We start from the raw sequence: 19,521 nt of genomic DNA on the forward strand, positions 1-19,521 counted from the left end.
AATGGCCCCTGTGTTACTAAATCCAATGGTGAATTCAGTTTTTATCTTACTGTTGGCAGTGTTTGACACAGTTGACAGTATTGGATTCCCAGAGACACTTTTTCACTCAGAAGGAGGGCTGAGGCTAATTGATGTTTCTGGTTCCATGGCAGAAGAGGAGAAAAACTGGAGGGTCACTTAAGGGCTTTCCACTGCTTCAGCCTGGGAGTGACAGACATCTCTTTTTCTCACATATTATTGGCCAGAACTAATCTTCCATGTGCCCAAGGAAGGAGGAAAACAGATGGGATTTGGTGAACAAAAAGCATGACCCTGACTCAGTCACTTTTCAGGATGCATGTGTGTGAGGGTCAAAGGGAGTATATGTACCATCATGGAATTGTATTTATATGTGGTTATGACGTACGCTTTATTATTAAAAAGTTTTTAAATGTAGTTCCCAAAGTGAGCTCTCTTCTTGTCTCCTGCTTCTGATTTAGGGCGTGTGTGGTCTCCACTTTTGCCCTGAGACAGCTCTACTGTAGAATTCAGCAACTCTTCCCAATTCTTTTAATCTTTACAACAGCTTGGACCCTTAATTATCCTCATTTTAGAGACTGGGACGTGAAGACTGGAGAGGTTATGTGCCTTGTCTAAGGTCACACAGCAAGTAAGTGGCTGAACCAGGATGCCAGCGTGAGGGTCCTGATTCCTGGCTTTGTTTTGGACCTCATCCTGTGTTCCTGGGGGGTAGACCCTATCAGAGATGAAGGGTCATCTTCCCATGATGTGTGGGTTCCTTCTAGCCCTATAGCTCTTTGCTGCCCTCTCCTGACTTCCACAGTCATGTTGAAGTGAGAAGTTGCTGCTGCGGAGAGCGCCCATGATCTGGCAGTCTCTAAGGTTACAACCTGTATCCCCTCTTCTTCATATTTCACACCCCCATCCCCCCTGATTCCTAGACGCTGAGTATATAGTAGGCACTAGGAAATATTCTTCTTTTTTTTTTGTTTTTTTTTTGTTTTTTGTTTTGTTTTTTTTAATAAATTTATTTATTTTATCATTTTTATTTTATTTATTTATTGTTTCTGGCTGCGTTGGGTCTTCGTTGCTGCACGGGCTCTCTCCAGTTGCGGCAAACGGGGGCTACTCTTCGTTGCGGTGCGTGGGCTTCTCATTGCGGTGGCCTCTCTTGTTGCGGAGCACAGGCCCCAGAGCTCGCAGGCTTCAGTAGTTGTGGCACATGGGCTCAGTAGTTGTGGCTCGCGGGCTCTAGAGTGCAGGCTCAGTCGTTGTGGCGCACGGGCTTAGTTGCTCCGTGGCATGTGGGATCTTCCCGGACCAGGGCTCGAACCCGTGTCCCCTGCATTGGCAGGCGGATTCTCAACCACTGCGCTACCAGGGAAGCCCGGAAATATTCTTCTTGATTAATGTCTCAGAGCAGCAACTCTGATGGCAGTGTTAGTGGACCTTAATGAGTTTCCACTACATGCTGCTCACTGTACATACATCACCCCATGGACTCCTCGTAACAACTCTATAAGGACGTGCTATTAAGTCTCTTGCACATAAGAAAACTGAAGAGTGGAAAAGATGTAGTAATATGCTCAGGATTATCCACTTACTAACATTTATTCTACATACTGTTAATGAGCATTAAAGTCCTGCAAGTCTCTGGGGTTATAAAAGCACAATTGGTGTCCTGTCTTCCGGTCCTGGGAATGAAGGTCTGGATGGCCTCTTCTAAGGATGGCAAATGTATGTTACTTGTGAATCACTGCCCGGGCTTGAGCTCTTTAGCAGGCATTGCTAATCAATTACAACACCCTTTCTAAGACGCAGCCTGGGAATCCTCCCTGCTTCCCCTCTGATGTATCACAAATTTCTGTTAGAAGCTTTTGAACCCCAAGGCTTTGCTCTAACACATAATGACATGTGGGATTATGGGTGGGACAGTTTGGTAGCATCTCGGTGGGGAGAGCTGGGGTGAGCAGGCATGTTCAGATGAGGGCGATAAGAATATCACATCTCTCTGGCCACAGTGGTGACCTGACCCCTTTGGAGTCAGTGAGATGCTTTTTCATGACTTCCACTTAGATTGTGGGAGAGGTGAGCTCTCTTTTCCACTGGACTTGTGTGTGAGGTTATAAATCTGGAGCTGCTGGCAATCCCTCTGCCACCGAGTGGAGAGGGCTTGTTGAGAGTGAAGCCAGCATAGAAGTGGATAGAACAGGGAGATGGAGAAAGTTGACCCTGGGGACTCTTCAGTTATACAAGCCCATAAGTTGTTATTCTTTTTTTTAAATTGAAGTGTAGCTGCTGTACAATATTATATAAGTTACAAGTGTACAATATAGTAATTCACAATTTTTAAATGTTATACTCCATTTATAGTTATTATAAAATATTGACTGTATTCCCTGTGTTGTACAATGTATCCTTGTAGCTTATTTTATACACAATAGTTTGTACCTCTTAATCCTCCACTCCCATATTGCCCCTCCCCCCTTCCCTCTCCCCACTGGTAATCACTAGTTTGTTTTCTATATCTGTGAGTCTGCTTCTTTTTTTTTGGTATATTCACTAGTTTGTTGTATTTTTTAGATTCCATATATAAGTGATATCATACAGTATTTGTCTTTCTCTGTCTGAGTTATAAATTGGAATTCTTGATTAAGAGAGCTTGAGTTGGTTTTTCTGTTATTTGCAACCAACATATTCCGGAGAGACAAGGTCTCATTTTATAGATAAAGAACCTGAGGACCAGAGAAGGGGAAGTGATGTCCCCAATGACACATGTGTGGTAAGTGGCATTCATCCTCTCAGCCACTCACCTGTAAAGAACCTTGGAACTGGGACACCAGCTATATCCTGAGTACATGGGGATTATACAAATAACCCTATAATCTATGCAATTTATTTTTGAATCCCTTCATAATTGTTATTAAAGGCTCTTCCTGGTCATATTCTCCTTTCCTAGAACTTCTAGGAATACCTGAAATTCAGGTCAAGCATTCTTCCCATACAATTGAGTTAATACGTTTATTTGACAGAGACTATTATATCACACACACACACATACGCACACACAAACACCCCAAATATTTAATCAGTGATACTTTACTCACGTGTGAATTCCTGTGGGGTGGGCTACCTTGTGACTGAGACTTCACCATTTTCCTGCTGGGAAGGGATGTCTCTGAATGCTTCTACTCTGATCCTCCCCATGGCCAATGTTGGACACACATTTATCTGGTTTGATTCTCTATTTGCACTCAAGTTACATTGAATCTTGGAGGCTGAGAGAATTATACCCTTGACTGATTTGCTCCCTCTCTGTCTCCATAATATAAATTCGTTCTCACACATACTTGCATTGGGACCTGCTACAGCAAATCATTTCTGAGCACCTTTAATCTATTCATTCATTCCCCAATTATTAAATGCTCACTATGTCCTAGGTGGAAAGCTATGAACAACACAGATAAATCCCAGCCCTCACAGAATGTACTAATACATTCCAGAGGTCCTAGGAGCTACATTGTCTTCCTGTAGTTCCTCTGGATTTATAAAACCTGTGTATTTATGTTAATAATTTATTTATTGTGTACAGGGTGAGGGTTACTAGAAGGGAGGAAAACTTCATTTCATGGGTGATAATCATCTTTTTCTGTTTTTAATCCTTTCCCCTGTTGGCTGGAGAGTTATTTCCTGTTCCCTTTTGTTTCTCTCTTCCTGTTGATCCTCTAAAGACCTCTATACCCACTGGATTCTCTGGCGCCTTTGCAGTGCATTCTAACACCAGGTGTATCCTAATGGACTTAAGACATGCTAGACGGTGTACTAAGTGCCCTACACAGACCACTCATTTCATCCTCCCTACAACCCTGTGGGGCTCTATGGTTGTGTATCATAGGAATAGATTTTTAAAAAATGAGTGACTTCAAATCTTTGCTTCAATTTCATTTAACTTGATTACTGTTTGAATTCTGAAGATTCAGAATAGATTCAGTTCATATTTAGTCTTGACAGCCTCTTACATGTCTGGTGCTTCAGTAATATGCCACAGATGGAGATAAAATTAAGCCTGGCTAAGGTGGCATTCAGTACCACAACTGACCTGGTCTGGCCATGTTGGGCATCAGAAGTTTGACCACACTGAAGATTTATACATTCCAAATATCTAACTTCTTTTTTTTAAAATAGCTTTCTCTCCTTTTTTTTTAAAAAATTAATTAATTTATGTATTATTCACTTTTGGTTGCATTGGGTCTTCGTTGCTGTGCGCGGGCTTTCTCTAGTTGTGGCGAGCGGGGGCTACTCTTCACTGCGGTGCGCGGGCTTCTCACTGCGGTGGCCTCTCCCATTGTGGAGCATTGGCTCTAGGTGCGTGGGCCTCAGTAGCCGTGGCTCACAGACTGTAGAGCGCAGGCTCAGCAGCTGTGGCGCACAGGCTTAATTGCTCTGTGGCATGTGGGATCTTCCCCGACCAGGGCTCGAACCCTTGGCCCCTGCACTGGCAGGCGGGTTCCCAACCACTGCGCCACCAGGGAGGCCCCAAATATCTAACTTTAAGAATATCTACTGACAGCTAGATCAAGATGGAGTTCAGGCTTTAAGAATCCCCTCTGCTCCACAAACATAGCAAGTGCTGGATAAAACAAACAAACAAAAAAAGAAAACTGAAAAAGGCATAGTCAGACCTTAAATATCAGACAAGCATTTTTGAAGATCCAAGCTGTCACAGAAGCACAAACTGTGATCAAGACTGAAGGGGTGGGTGGACTTGCGGGTTTTGAATGCAGAGGCAGTTAGGGGTGGTAAATGAGTCAAGAGCATTCCCTGTGAGATGGGGAAGCAGAGGCAGGCTCACTGACTAACTCCCAGCGCTAGGGTGGCATTCATTTCTCGTCCTCCACCCTCATGGGAGGAAGCTAGAAATAAACCTGCACCCAAATGCTGAAGGAGCAGTGGCTCATTTCCAGCTCCAGGCTGGAAGAGGAGAAGGATGAGACATAGCCTTGTGACCAAGAGCTGAATCAAGCTTCCCCCTGACCTAGCCTGGATCAGCCACAGCCCAGTGGCTCTGCAGGACAGTCCCCTCTAACTGTCCGTACTAGATTTGGATTGAAGACCCCCAAAGCTGCTAAACAGGACAATTGAATATTCAGGTAAAGGAGAAGGGAAGAGAGAGAGGGAGAGAAAGAGAGAGTGAGAGAGAACAAGAGAGAGCATGCGAGAGAGAATTGAAACAAACATACCACCTCATATTCCAAATGAGACTATAAACCAAATTAAAAAAAATTGATGAATAAAAGCGAATACTAAGAAAAGTAGCCAACAAACCAACAGTCAGAACATGGGTTCACTTCTGATGAAACTGATTTTACAGAATGACCAGACAAGGCTTTAAAGTAAATATATTATTTCAAAGAAATAAATGAAATAAAAACTTCCATTAAAATAATTAAAAAATAGGCTGAAAAAAAGAATGGAGAGATATGAAAAAGAACCAGTTAGAATATTTGAACATGAAAAAATAGGCATGTGGGGCTTTGAGTTATGATGGCTGTTTGGTTATATATATCTAATTTCACTACCTTTCTAAAGCACACTAAAATTACAGTAAAGGGATTAAAGAAAGAAAAAAGAAACAAACCAACAGGAATGGGGAGAATAGGTGAAGAGACAACAGCAAAAGTATTTTGGAATCTGGAGAGGAGATGAATTAGTGGTAACTGGTTAGTAAGCCAGCCAGACCTGTAAGTCATTTTGGTCTCAGAAAGCTGACAAAACCCCCAATTCGTCCTGAGAACCCTCTAAGTCTCAAGAACTAGCAATTCCAGAAACCTCTGGGCCTGACCAAAAGTAGAGGCTAAACCAAAAGGACTGAGTGAAAGCTGTTTGAGAATCAATTATACCTCGATCTTCTCTCCCACCCACAGTGCTAGACAACTGCACCTCTCTCATCCAAAGAATACTGTGAAATGATGAAACAGAGCCTGTGTGTCCATGTATATCAGGCACTGTTGAGAGTGGGGCTACCATACTGAAAGCAGGGGTATTAAGTGACCATATGGGTAAAGACTATGGAATGCTGAGACTACCAGGCCCTTTCTTCTTGGTTCTCAAAATGCTGGTGGCCAGAACTGGACCCTCTGGAAGGAGTTTGGAATATTCTTCTATGAGGAATAGAATCAGTCTAAGAGGAAAGTCCTAAAGACATAGACATGGGGTGGGGGTGTTCCCCCAAGAAGTGGCTTACTCAGATCACCATAGAGCAGGGGTCCCCAACTCCCGGGCCACAGACCGGTAGTGGTCCCGAGGCCTGTTAGGAACCGGGCCACACAGCAGGAGGTGAGCGGCGGGCGAGCAAGAGAAGCTTCATCTGCCACTGCCCATCACTCCCCATCGCTCACATTACCGCCTGAACCATCCCCCCACCCCCGTCCGTGGACAAATTATCTTCCATGAAACTGGTCCCTGGTGCCAAAAAGGTTGGGAACTGCTGCCGTAGAGAAAAGCTCCTAAGTCATACTCATCTGCTCAGAACTTCCAAACTGCTTTTTAATCCTGTTTACCCTTAATCCTGAGGAGATAATCTAAGATTACTTGAAACTTGAGGGAAGCCTCTAACATGGAACATAGAAAACACAATGAACAGACAGAAAAAAACAACTTGGAGGAAGTGCAGACTTTGTAGAGGAATGGGGAAGCAAACAAACAAAAAAATGCAAAATTAATATTGCTAGAGAGAGAAAAAGATATTGTATTTATGAAACAGAATGTGTAAAAAATTCAGAAAAAAATTTTAAAGAATGTTTGGAAATTAGAAACATGATGGCAGAAATGAAAAACACTCAATGAAAGTGCTGGAAGATAAATTAAAGAATTGCCTAGAAATTAGAACAAAAATACATGGAGAGGAAAATAAGAGAGAAAAGATAAAAATTGAAGGACGGGACCAGGAAATTTAATGTATGAATGATATTAGTTCTAGAGGAAGAGGACAAAGGAAATAGATGGGGGAAAATGAATAAAATAATTCAGGAAAATTTCCCAGATTAAAGGACATGAATTTGGATATTGAAAGGGCTCACTAAATGCCCAGTAGAATGGCATATCAAGGGTTTTCAGAAACTCAAAAAAGGAAAGACACCCCAAATATCAGAAAATATACTTTCATGTACCATTTTTAAATTTTTATTTATTTATTTTTTAAACATTTTTATTGGAGTATAATTGCTTTACAATGGTGTGTTAGTTTCTGCTTTATAGCAAAGTGAATCAGTTATACATATACATATATCCCCATATCTCTTCCCTCTTGCGTCTCCCTCCCTCCCACCCTCCCTATCCCACCCTTCTAGCTGGTCACAAAGTACCGAGCTGATCTCCCTGTGCTATGTGACTGCTTCCCACTAGCTATCTATTTTACATTTGGTAGTGTATATATGTCCATATATACACTACCACTCTCTCACTTTGTCCCAGCTTACCCTTCCACCTCCCCGTGTCCTCAAGTCCATTCTCTAGTAGGTCTGCGTCTTTATTCCTGTCTTGCTCCTAGGTTCTTCATGACCATTTTTTTTTTTTTTAGATTCCATATATATATGTTAGCATACAGTATTTGTTTTTCTCTTTCTGACTTACTTCACTCTGTATGACAGACTCTAGGTCCATCCACCTCCCTACAAATAACTCAATTTCATTTCTTTTTATGGCTGAGTAATATTCCATTGTATATATGTGCCACATCTTCTTTATCCATTCATCTGTCGATGGACACTTAGTGTACCATTTTTTTTGAAAGCTATGGAAGGACATGCTCCACAAAATGAAGGGTGTAAACCAAGAAAGGGAACTAAATGAGACACGGAAAACCAACCGAGAAGAGAAGTGAAGGCAACTCTTAAAGTGATAATGATGGGGAACCCAAGGGTAGATCTGAGAGAGATTACTAGGTACCAGGCACAGTGAGAAAAGCAGACTGGATTGGAGCTGGCCTGAAAATTTGTGACCAAGCACAATGCCTATTTCAAAGCCAAAGGAACCTTCACTTTTACTGATAATATCCACAGTGATGAGTCTATATGGCTGAGACTGAATGATAAGACAAAAAAGAAGTATGCCCTAATAGGAATGATTACACTAAAGTCTAGTGTGTCTTTTGATCAACAGTATGGCAAGAGCCTTCTGATCTCCATGGACTTCAATGCAGAAGACAATATTAATTGTCCTGAATAAGAGAAATCTTCCTATACATACATATAGGCCTACACATGCATGCAATGACTGTAGAAGGATGTATAATAACCTGATATTTACTATTTTGTTCTTTTTGAATTTTGTATTATGTACATGTGTTATCAATTCAAACTTTAATGAAATAAAAATAAAACATTCCCTAAAAATTTAATTCAAATGCACAGAATTATAAATGCACATATCTAGAAGCAATCATTTTACCTGTGGGCATATAGCCTAAGGATAAAACCTCACATGTTCAAAATGATGTACACAAATAATATAATAAATAAACAATTAATTAATAAATAAACAATTTAAATAAATTTAATAAATAAACAATTAATTAATTAATTAATTAATTATTCCAGCTTTGTTGAGATTTAGTTGATGTGTAACATTGTTTAAGGTGTACAATGTGTTGATTTTACAGAATTATTTTAATAGCAAAAGAGTGGAAACAACCTTTACAGGAGGCTTGTGAATTAATCATGTTCATCCATAAAATGAAACACTATGAAGCCCTTTAGTAGGTAATGAAACTCATTATGTACTGATATGAAACAATCCTCACAATATTGTCTCAAGTGAACAAAGGCAAAATAGAGAAAAGGATGCATAATATGCCAATATGTGTGTATAAAAGAGAGAAAAATGACTCTCTCTCCGTGTGTGCATGTGTGTGTGTGCATTTCCACATATATGAATAGAGTATATTAGAAACAATAAAAGTAATGGAAAACATTGGTTGCTTCCAAGAAGAGGAACTGAGTGTTGGGAAGGAGGAAGAAGTAGGAGGGTAACTTCTCATTGTTTACCCTTGTGTAACCTTTGGTTTTGAACCATACAAATGTATTACTTATTTAAAAGCAAATTTAAAAAATGTAATGAACGAGATGCACTCTGCACCAGAGAGAGGAAAAGAAAGAATTAGAGAATTGGAAGATAGAATATAGGAACCTGCTCAGAATGCAATACAGAGAGCAGAGAGATAAAAACATCAAGAAGGGTTTTACATATAGAGAGGAATGACAGACTGACAGCAAACTTCTTATCATTAATGATAGATGTTGGAAGATAATGGAATAATAACTTTAAAGTGCGAAGGAAAAAACTGTCAATCAAGAATTTTACAATCAGCTAAATTTTATTCAAGAAGGAGGGTTAAAAAAAACATTTTTAGACATACAAATACTAAATACATTACTACACACAGATCCTTACTAAAAGACTATTAAACTTTGCTTCAGAAATAGAAAGGTGGGAACAGAAGGAAAATGTGGATTGCAAGAAGCTAGTATCCTCTAAATAGTTCTTCTTCCCACCCACCCCTAAATCAAATAAGTTGTTCTAGAGAGCACAGAGATTGACGAAATGTGTTGAAAATTTTAATTAATGATTAGAGTCTAAGATTATTTTTTTGTTTCATAAAACAGTAATAACAAGGTGAGGGAGATAGTCAAAGAAGGAGATACTTAAGTACATTAAGGATTTATTGAAGTTGGGAGGAATTAAATAATTGTAGACTTTATCAGAACATTTATAGTTAAGAATGCAGGTTACAAAATTCAGAGTAGTCATTAAAATAAGACATATTGATATCTTCCAAATCAGAAGGGAATAAACATTATCAAACAAAAGAAGCTAAGAAAGAAGAAAAAGAAGCAAAGAATGGTAATAGAAAACACAAAATAAGATAATATAGTTGTGTAAACTACTAAATTACAAAAAATGGAAATGGGTTAAATTCATCTATTAAAAGACAGAAGCAATCAAATAGATAAAAACAAAATGCAACTCTATGCTTCCTACAAGAGACAGAGTGATACACACACACACAAACACACACACACACACAGGCTGCAAATAAAAAAGTGGAAAAAGATGTGTAACATGTATACTAACAAACAAGTTAGTGTAGCAAAATTAACGTAAGACAAAATAGATCTAAAGGCAAAAAACTTTCATAGGGATAAAGAGAGAAACCACAAAATAATAAATGTAACCACACACTAGGAAGATAAAACAATTATGAACTTTTATATCCCTAATACAATTTCATATAATGTAACATAATAAATAAAGCAAACATTGAAAAATTCTAAGGAGAAAGTCAGAAAACAACAGGAGGGGATTGACACAACTCATAAAGCAAGCAGACAAAGATTAGAAATGATATAGCAGCTTTGAATAACAAAATTAGCAAGTGTGATCTAAAATGTATGCATATGTATATAAAAACTTTGCACACAACAAGTGCACATGTATTTTTTTCAAGTACAGATAGAATCTTTGTAAAATTTGACCATGAGGCCAAAAAGGAAATCTCAATAACTTTTAAATAATTGATATCATAATGACCACAATATCTTATCACATAATTAAATTAGAAATAATTTGAATGATAAAAAGTAGTTTAACACACCCCTACTTTCTTTTTTTCCACTTATTGGGAAACTTAAGAATGCAACTCTGAGTAAAGATGAAATAAATGCCATAATAAAAAAATATTTATAGCTGAGCAATAATAATTTACTAAAATAAAAAAATTGTTTGATGTAGCTAAAATGGTGTCTAGAGGGAAATATGTAGCTTAATTGCATTTATTATAAATGATAAAAATGAAAATAAATGTGTTGTATTCAACCAAAAAATAAAAAGAGCAATGAAGTAACTTATGAAGGTAGAAGAAGGGAAATAATAAATACAAGAGAAGAAATTAATGAAATAGAAAATTAGAGAGGACACAAAACCAAAAGCTTGTTCTTTGAAAAAAGAAAAAAGGAATATAATGTAATAGGTAAATCACTAGCAAGACTCATCAGGAAAAAAAGGGAAGATATATAAATAAGTAATATTAAGAAAAAAAGCTTGGTTGTCACCCACGAGGTTGTTAAATATTTTGAATATCCCTCTGGATATATGACAGAAGTGATAGTATCAATTAATGAGGAAGCATGTTATCAGCATGAGAAAAAATTAGATCTCTGCTTTGCAGCATGACAAAGATTAAATCCAGTTGTGTTAAAGATCTCAGTGTAGTAAGCAAAACCTAGACATTTTTAGAATACATTTTAGTCAAGGTACAATAGCACAAACTGTACAGGGGAAGATAAGTATATTTTACTACATAAAACTTAAAGATGCTTCACAAAGTTAAAACACTGGGAAAATACTGACTGTATAACAAAGTATGGGTGTTTAGAAAATACACAGAATTTCTACAAATTATTAAACTACTCAACAGAAAAATGAAGGAATGCAATGCACAGGAGAGGAAATCCATGTGGTCAATAAGCATTTGATGTGATGTCTAACCCTCTGTTGGTCAAAACTGTAAGAGGCTGTATCACCCAGTGTTGGCTTTGTATTAGAAATATTGTTAAGTAAGTCTCAAACACTGCTGGTGGGAATAGAGGTGGGGCAATCCCTTTAGAGAGCAATTTGGCATTATTCAGTGAAGTGGGAGGTGCTCATTTAGGTATACACCCTAGAGCAGCACTGCTCATTTAGGTATACACCCTAGAGCAGCACTTCTCAAACTTCAGCTTGTCTCAGAATCACCTGGTGGGCTTGTTAAAGCACCCATCACTGGGCCCCACTTCCAGAGTTTCTAATCCAGTGCGTCTGGGGAAGAGACTGAGGATTTGCATCTAACATGTTCTCAGGTGCTGCTGCTGGTGGTGGGACCACACTTTGAGAACCACTCCCTCAGACAGCCTTTTGAAGGTGTGCACAACAAGATGTGCACAAGAATGTTTATCGTTAGGAAGAGCAAAAAATCAGAAACAAATGCCCACCAGCAAGAGAATGAAGAGTAAATTATGCTTTTATAGTAAAACAGAATATACATAGAAATTAAGATGAATGAAACTAGAGATGTAAATATAATATAAAAAATGAAAAAACACATTCTATGAAAAAAGCAAATTACAAAGTGATCTATGGAGTTTGATACCATCTATATACATTTTAAAGAAATGCAAAACAAAATAATATAATGTTTATGGATAACAAATGGTATAAATTATGCATGAGCAGTATAATGCTGAATTTATGATACTGGTTAATTCTAAGGAGGGAGTGAGAGTGATGGGATTGAAAATGGATAAACAGAGGGCCTCAACTGTATCTGCATTTTATTTATTTATTTATTTAATTTTATTTTTTGGCTGCATCGGGTCTTAGTTGTGGTACACGGGCTTCTCTCTAGCTGTGGCCTGCAGGGTCCAGAGCGTGTGGGCTCTGTAGTTGTGGCATACGGGCTCTCTAGTTGAGGCGTGAAGGCTCAGTAGTTGCGGCGTGTGGGCTTAGTTGCCCCGCTGCATGTGGGATATTAGTTCCCCGACCAGGGATTGAACCCACATCCCCTGCATTAGAAGGTGGATTCTTATTGATTGATTGATTGATTTTGGCTGCATTGGGTCTTTGTTGCTGCGTGTGGGCTTTCTGTAGTTGCGGTGAGTGGGGGCTACTCTTCATTGTGGTGCGCGGACTTCTCATTGCAGTGGCTTCTCTTGTTGCGGAGCATGGGTTCTAGGTGTGTGGGCTTCAGTAGTTGTGGTACATGGGCTCACCAGTTGTGGCTCATGAGCTCTAGAGCGCAGGCTCAGTAGTTGTGGCACATGGGCTTAGCTACTCCATGGCATGTGGGATCTTCCATGACCAGGGCTTGAACCCATGTCCCCTGCATTGGCAGGTGGATTCTTAACCACTGGACCACCAGGGAAGTCCCTGTATCTGCTTTTTAAATCTATCTATCTATCTATCTATCATCTATCAATTGTATTTTTACCAAAAAAATGATCTTAATTTAATATTGCTGTCTTAGTTCAGGCTGCTATAACATAATACCCTTGACTAGGTGACATACAAACAACAGAAATTTATTTCTCACAGTTATGGAGGCTGGAAGTCTGAGATCAGGGAGACAGCATAGTTGGGTTCTGGTAAAGAACATCTTACAGGCTGCAGACTGCCAAATTTTTGTTGTATCCTCAAATGGCAGAAAGAGGGCAAGAGAGCTCTCTGGAACCCCTTTTATAAGGGCACTAATCCCATTCATTAGGGATCCATCCTCCTGACCAAATCACCTCCCAAAGGTCCCACCTTCTAGTACCATCACATTGGGCACTAGGATTTAACATGAATTTTGGAGAGACACAAACATTCAGTCTGTAACAACTGCCAAAGGTTAATATTTGATAAAGCTGGGTAGCGGGTATAAAGTCATCATTGTATTATGTTCCTTCTTGTGTGTACATTTGAATACATTTGAATTATTTCATGATAAAAACGTATTAAAAAGAACACCTGGAAAAATACCAGGCCAGACTTTGCTTCTGGATGTTGTTAAAGACGAAAAACATGATTTTGAGAAGACTGAGTCTCTATTGTGAAATAAGAACTATATACAATGCCACATACTTCATCATAATGATATACAAAAATTACGACTACAAGTAGTGATTTCCAATTTCTTCTTAGAGGAATGGCGAAGGCCCTCAGCTTTTCACTCTAGACTGTGTTCCTCTTCCTTTGTCAGAGAGTTGGTGTTGCTGATCCTCCTCTATGTGTCCTGGTTTTTGAGCTGGGATATTTGATTCTTTAGGCAAGAGGAGAATAAAAGGAATATGATCATTCAAAGCCTCTTTTATTACCCTCACAGAGGAGAATGCTGCCTTTAATTGCTCAAGTTTGGACTTTGGTGGTATAAAACTGGGACAACAGATAGAGTGATAGAACTTAAGAAAACCAGCACGGCTGGGTTGGTTTACATTGTCAGGGCAGGGTATTACCGGCATAAGTGAAATAAAGTGTTCTGAAAGGTGAGAGGAGAGGAGGAGAAAGACAGGAACTGGTGGGGCCTGGGTTTGAGAGCAGAATTTGACATTTGCCTGTTTCCTTGGCTCTCTAGGCTGTTTCCTCCTGAATGCCCTAGGCCTGCTGGCATGGTGGTCTTCCTAACTTCTTTTGGTCAGCCTCGTATGTCAGTGCAGAAGAGGATGTTTTGCTTTGTACTCTTGGAGTCTCTGTCAGATTGGGTCAACTTGGGTCAGAGCTGAAAAGGGGTTTTTCCATTGAGCAGAGATACAGGTATGATACTGTTAAACATCCTCCCTTTGGCAGCCCAAAGTATTATGTGTAACCATCTCATGTCCACTGTTAGATAAGTGGACCCTTTTACTTTATTGCCTCATTCATCTCTAACCACATCCCTGTCAGGTAGCATTATTTTCCTAACTTTAGAGATGAGGAAACTGGCTCAGAGAGATTGACTTCCCCAATGTAGCACATCCATCTAGAGGCTTATGTGGGATTCAAATCCAAGTCTATGATGTTTTACACTGAGCTACACTGTGCTAGGTTTGTGAGATCCAGTAAAAATATAGGACTTGGCCCTGTTATCAAGGAGTTTTATGGATTAGTTGGGAAGATAGCTTTACTGTTTAGTTGGCACCTGAAACATTAAGGCTGGACCCAAGTCATGTGAAATCAAGGGGAATGATCCCACGTGTATGTTAAAGAAATAGTCATCTCCATGTAGAGAACAAACATATGGACACCAAGGGGGGAAAACTGCGGTGGGGTGGGGATGGTGGTGTGCTGAATTGGGCGATTGGGATTGACATGTATACACTGATGTGTATAAAATTGATGACTGATTAAAAAAAAAAAAAAAGATGACAAACAACTGAAAAAAAAAAAAAAGAAATAGTCATCTCCAGGGCCCTGTTAACTTTGGTTCAGCTGCCTCCTATGATCCAACAGAGTGGATACTCACCACCCCTGATGTTCCTTTTGCTTTATAGTGAAATGATGCCATATTTCCTTTATGCAGAAAAAGATTTCTCAGCTGTAGATAATCATCAAATCCTCTGGAGGAAATTCTCTTTTTTTTGGAGGAAGTTCTTTGGAAGGAAGGCAAATGAGCATAGTTACATTCAGGATAAAAGTGACCCTTAGTCACAGCCTCTACGAGACTCTGAACTCCTTGCAGATTTTTTAAAAAATATATTTATTTATTTATTTGGCTGTGCCGGGTCTTAGCTGCGGCATGCAGGATCTAGTTTCCTGACCAGGGATCGAACCCAGGCCTGCATTGGGAGCACGGAGTGTTAACCACTGGACCACCAGGGAAGTCTCACTCTTTGTGGACTGAGGTTGGGTATTTCACATCTGAATTGCACGTAGCCTGAACCAAACGGGCTACTCAGTTATATCCATTGTTATCATTGTAGCTTTTCCCCACCTGGGGATAAAGGGCAGGTAGGTGGGTGGGGTATATCCGACTCACCCTAGTAGAGGAAGACCTCATTACAGCCTTGGTAAATCTGGAACTCTTGAGTTTTCATTTCACCCTGTTCCAGAGTAGTTAGAGCCAGAAACTTTGACAAAGAATCTAGCTGGTATGGAACCTTCCTTGGCTGGCCCCTCATCCTCCATCGGTGTTTGTCCAGCTAGTCTACAAATTGGGATTCCCATGTAGCTTTTGCACACCCTGTGAGGCAGAGTTTTCCATGATTTATTATCTTCTTTCCTTTGTTGACTGAGTGCATCAACCCTCCGTGGAGACCTGATCCCATGGGTCACCCCTAGGGCGTTAAAGGCACCTACGTGGGATATGAGTCGTTTTATGGCCAGTGACAACCCCTGTTTCTTCCCTTTCCAGTTCAGCTGATGGTGGATCTCTGCCCTCTGCCTTTTGTTCAGAGAAGCTGTGATCCTTGAATTTGGGGTCCCTGTTACACAATGAGATCCAATAGCCTGCATTTGCCACCAGTCCCAAGGTTCTGAGCACTTGGGACCTTTGTGTTCTACCCAGAGAAAAAGCAGAGAAGTAGCAGGGACAGGTGAGTGGCTCTTCTGGAGATTTCTGAGCACCTGATTATGGGTTATTTAGCTTCTGGTTTATAGCAACGCTGGAAACTAACAGGCACATATCCTAAGAGCATGCAGAAGGTGGTGAATGGAAAAAGCATCATCAACCAAAGAGATACCAAATCTAGAGTCAGGAGCCCTGACTTCAGTATAACCCAATCCTTTCTTCAGTTTTCCCAATTTGTTATCTCATTTTTTTTCTTTCAAAAACTCTTACCAAGTCATTGTGGTTTTAAATATCAATCCATTTCTCAAGTGAGGAAACTGAGGCACACAGAATTCGACTGATTTTCTTAAGCTCACATAGAGTAGGGCTGTCAAGGGGCGTTTGGGGTTTTAGTTCCCCTTCCTCTCTGTCTGCCCCCTCAAGACACTTAAAATAAACCTACAATATAAACAAAATCAATTTTCTTGTTATTCAAGTGCAACTTCAAGGCCATCCCCTGGCTCCCCCTGAGATTGCCATACCCTAGGCTTTCCCTTTATTGAAATTCTGCAGTAATCACTAGACCATCAGTAACGGAAGCAAGATAATAAGAAGGTCTTCCTGGAGTGTACCTTTAAAGTTTTCAGAGCCTGCCTATCTACTATTCACTGATTCACATAATATCCGGGAGACAGGAAGAGCAGGCATTATTCCTATTTAGAGATTAGGAGCTCAGATAGATAGTTTGATCCACCTCGGATCTTTTCTGCTATAGTGGGCTCTCTCTGGCTTGCCTTGGGACTGGGGTCTCTGTTGCACATATGACTGGAGACCCTTCCCATTTCTTTTCTATGCCTCCACTTCCCATTTTTCCATTCATGAAGAGACCGTCCGTGAGTGGCTTTGAGGAACAGGTCATGGTACAGAGTATTGAAGCTGCTGGAATAATGAGAGAAGCTCTCAGTTAATTGATCAGGTTTAGTTTTAGGAAAGCCAACCCCCGGGGAGGTGGTACAGTGGAAAGATGGTGGGCTCTGGGGTCAGACTGGGCTGTATTCTCATCTGGACTCTGCCACTTCCTAGTGGTTGAAGCAGGGTTTGTGGGAGCCCCACATGCTAGGTGCCTCTCTCCCCCTCTGCAGCCACCTGGCAACTGGGGAAACTTAGGGCTTGGTGGAGCAGAGTTTGAGAAGAGCTGATATAATACAGTTTTTCAGGAAATTTAAAATTAAATTCAGTAGCTAAGAAAAAGAATTATATGCAAAAATCAATTCAACTTGTTTCTCACCCAAGGCCAGTGAGCGTGGGCTGCTCCAGGCACACAGGCATCATTCTTGCGGGCACCTTCGGTCTTGGAGCTGATTGGCAGGAAGGTTGCTTGGACTTCAACATCCAAATTGGACGGCTCTTCTGTAAGTATTGGTGGCCTTCCTTTCCTTCCCATTTCCTTCAAACGGATAACTGGATGTGGAAAGAAAATAGCATTCTGGGTCAGCATAATGCTCAGAGCATATATCCAACTATTTTTATTATATCAACATATTCATTGCATGCAGACTTCATCCAGTGACTCTTTTTGGCACTGGCAACACAATGATGAACAGACAAAGGCACTATCTTCAAGGAGCTTACGTGTGTGTGTGTGTGTGTGTGTGTGTGTGTGTGTGTGTATGATATTATGGACAAACAAATAAATGTCTAACAGATGACAATGAAGCTGTGACCAAAAAATTAAGGCAAGAAGGGGGTCAGAGAGTGACGGGAGTTGTATTTTCAGAGAGGTGGTCAGAAAGGGTCTCTATGTGAAGGAGAATTGAAGGAAGTACAGGAGGAAGTCACCCAGAAAGGCAGAGGGAACAATAAGAGCAAAGGCCCTGAATTTTCACTTAATGCTACGTCCTTCCATTTTTAGACCAGCCCTGCAAATATACATATTATGCCCTCCATTTGAAGATGAAAAAAAATGAGGCTCAGCAAGATTAAAAACCTTTCCTAAAATACAGCTAGTACCTGATGGAGCCAGGGTCAAGCTCAGCTCCCCTGATTTTAGAGATGGTGCTGTGAACTCGGGGGGTTGTCTGTGTGCCTGAAAGTGGGGTAACTATTGCTGTCACGACGCAGGGAGCCAGAGCAGAGAGGAGCCAGAGAACAGGACCCTGGGCTTCAGCTCCTACACCTCCTGTAGCCCCTTCTGCCTGCCTTGTGGTCCCCAGCCACCACTGTCTGCTCACCTTGGTTTGGTGGTTGGTTTCTGAAATCGTTGTCTGGGTCTTAGTATGTTCATTTTCCAATGCCTTTCACCTTTGGGGACAAGTCTCCCAGAGGCTGGGTAGAGAAAACTGAAACAGGGAGAAATCTAGCCTCTCCCACCAGGCTTATCACATAGCTGCACCAGCAAATAGCTGCAGGAACCCAATTTTAATTTCCCTGCATGGGCCTCAAACTGTTTTTCCACATTTGTTAGGGAAAATCTTAGCCAAGGGAGCACCACCTTTTGAGGACACTAAACTAGGCCAGGTTCCTGGGTGGCGTCCCCTCCTCATTCAGTGATTGTCCCATAGGACCCTATCCTCTCCCCCCAACCCCACCATGGCCGTTTGTTTCCTACTTGACACTTGGTTGATAATGTTCTCTTAATCTCGGAGAGGAAGCCAATGTGGTTAACAGGCCTGGGATTGTCGCTGTGCCCCTGCAGGTCGCCGGAGCCCGCCGGGGGACTTCTCCAGCGGGGCCCCGAGCTGCAGAGAAATGAACCTCACAGGCAGGGCCGGCAGCCAGGGTTGCAGGTTTGCCATTTGGTGACATGAAATAACAGAGGGAGGTGGCACAGTGTGTGTGTGTGAGAAGCACAGACATCTAGGTCAGATGCGCTGGGGTTTGAATCCCATCTCTCCCACTTACTATCTGGCTCTTGACAGAAGAGGTTTGATGGCTCCTGATCTTGGAGGCATGACTGGTTTTCCTTAGGGATCTAGGTTCTTTTGATGGTGTGGTTCTGCCGTCCACTGAAGTCTCCAAATATTCTGAATTTAGTCTGTGACTAGAGAGGGAGAGAGCCTGAAGAGAGTGGGAAAGCTCACCTGCTTCTTAAAAATCCCAGCCCACAAGTGAGGTGCATCCCAGGCTGGAGGCAAGAGGCTGGAAATGAGCCCCTGGCCCGGCTGCCTCGTAACAGCGCTCCACACTGAGTGGGGGTGTGTGGGTCTTTGCGGTGTGTGTGTGTTCAAAATATCCTACTTCTTTACCCCTCGTCGAGCAGTTGAGTAATAAAAGCCGTTCTTTCAAGGTAACATCTGGATTTGATACAAACCCCCTCAGGTTCTGGCATCCTATCTCTAAGTTATGGATCAGAGAACTGAAATTATCATAAGGTAACACCTGTCCCAGGCCCTGTGGTGGATGCTGGGGGCACCTGCCCTGTGCCAGGTCCCGTGGTGGATGCTGGGGGCACCTGCTCTGTGCCAGGTCCCGTGGTGGATGCTGGGGGC

Source organism: Eubalaena glacialis, chromosome 10 (assembly GCF_028564815.1).
Source record: "Eubalaena glacialis isolate mEubGla1 chromosome 10, mEubGla1.1.hap2.+ XY, whole genome shotgun sequence".
In the NCBI taxonomy this organism is placed as follows: domain Eukaryota; kingdom Metazoa; phylum Chordata; class Mammalia; order Artiodactyla; family Balaenidae; genus Eubalaena; species Eubalaena glacialis.